This window comes from Belonocnema kinseyi, chromosome 6 (assembly GCF_010883055.1).
Source record: "Belonocnema kinseyi isolate 2016_QV_RU_SX_M_011 chromosome 6, B_treatae_v1, whole genome shotgun sequence".
Classification (NCBI taxonomy): Eukaryota; Metazoa; Arthropoda; class Insecta; order Hymenoptera; family Cynipidae; genus Belonocnema; species Belonocnema kinseyi.
This window is the reverse complement of record NC_046662.1, coordinates 42823566-42825794: the sequence shown is the minus strand read 5'-3', so window position 1 is coordinate 42825794 and position 2229 is coordinate 42823566.

The following is a 2229-nucleotide window of genomic DNA, read 5'->3' as shown; positions in this document are numbered from 1 at the left end:
TTTAGGAAATTCATAATTTTCTGATAAATTTTATAATTTCATCAAACAAATTTAATAAATAAATGCATTATTCAAGCTTTTATCGACCAAAAAATTCGATTTTTTCATTTCCATACATTTAATTGAAAGCTTTATCATAATTTTAGCAACATCTATCACTATTGAATAAATTTCATTTTTTAAAACAAATTTAATAAACAAATGCATTATTCGGGTATCTGTTGATGAAAAATTCGTTTTTTTTCGATGTCACTGCTTTCAATTGAGAAGTTCATGTTAATTTTAGCAACAGTCATAATTATTTTATAAATTTTATGATTTTTTAAAACGAATTTAATAAACAAATGCATCCAATTCCATCTATCTAATGAATAGGACCTATTTAATCGTAGAAAATGATATCATTTTATCAAATTATTTATAACAATATCATATATCAAATTTATTTATAACAATTATCAAATGTATTGTTTAATCGTTTCTGGTATAAAAAAAGAACTTTTTTCTGAAATTAAAAGAACTAAGTTAGGAAAAAACGAGGTTTTACGTCGACAAATGCCCGATTAATACATTCTTTAATTAGATTTGTTTTACAAAAACATAAAGTTAATTAACTAATTATGGATGTTACTAAAATTATTGTAAAGTTTCTAATTAAAAGACCAGATATTGAAAAAAATGAGTTTCTCTGTCGACAAATTCCCAAATAATGTATTTGTTTATTAAATTTGTTAAAAAAATCATAAAATTGATCAAAAAATTATGAATTTTTCTGAAATTATCATGAGGTTCCTAATTTCAAAAAATTGAAATTGAATTTTTCTGACGACAAATGCCTGATTGATTAATTCGTTTATTAAATTTGTTTATATAATATTTAAAAGAATAGTCTTAAGAAATTTTTTAAATTAAAATATTGTTTCCATTCAAATTTCTTGCAATATAACTCAAAAAAGCGTTAAATTATTGGAAATTATAAAACGTCGGAAAAACTAAATTGAAAATCAGGCTGGACAACTTTCTTTGAATTTTTAACATCCTTAAAAAAACCATCCAAATCGGTCCATAGCTTCAGCCGCAATCGTACTTTAAGCCCAAAAATCGACTTTTTCCCCACTGTGTGTAGGTGCGTTCAAACTATCGAGTTAAGCTCTTCTAATAAAAGAGAATTCACTATCACAAAATTACAGTGGTGAATGTTTTGAGCCTTAACTTTAAAAGGTTTGCGTAATAATGTGCGGAAAATATAAAGACAGAGCGCGCAGCGCGAGGTAAACACATAATCGAGCGCGAAGCGCGAGATAAATACATCACTGAGCGCGAGGCGCGATAACCAACAGTAGCTCGCCCTATATTATATATAACTTGTTCACGTGGGTGGAAACTGTAAGTTATGTGCAGTAAGAGTGGGAGGGGGATATTTTATTACGGTTTGTTACAAGGGGGAGGGAAGACCTTGAAGGGGGCAAAACTGCGGCTAGTCTCCTAGGGGGCACCTCTCCCCTAAGAAAATTTTCTAATAACTTCTAAGGATGGTAAAACTGCGGCATGTCTCCCAAGCGGCATCACTCCTTCAAGAAATTTTTTTAAGTAGTTTCACAGATTGCAAAACTGCGTCAAGTCTCCCCAGCGGGATCTCTCTCCAAAAATAAGAAATCTTTATTACCGCAGTTTTCAATCTTTGGAAGTACTTAAAAAAATTTCTTAGGCCAAAATGCCGCTGGAGAGACTTGCTGCATTTTGCCATCTTTGTAAGTATTAACAAAATTTTCTTGAGGGAGAGATACCGAAGAGAGACTTGCCGCAGTTTTTCCATCCTTGGGATTACTTAGCAAATTTTCTTGGGAGAGAGATGCCGCTTGGAAGACTAGCTGCATTTTTACCACCTTTGGAAATACCTTTGAAAAAAGCTTAAAAGAGAAATGATGCTGAAGAGACTTGCTGCAATTTTGTCGTTTTGAGAAATACTTGAAATATTTCTTAAGCGAGAGATGCCGCTGAGGAGACTTTCAACAGATTCACCATCATTAGCATTTATTAGAAAATTTTCTTGGGGGAGAGATTCCGCTTGGGAGGCTTACTGCAATTTTTTCATTTTTAGGAATACTTAAAAAATTGTCTTTGGAGGGGGGCCGTTCATTTTTCGGAACGGTAAAAATTAAGAAACGTAAAATTTCAGAATGGGTTATAATACATAATGGTAAAACTTAGGAATAGCAAAAAGTAGGA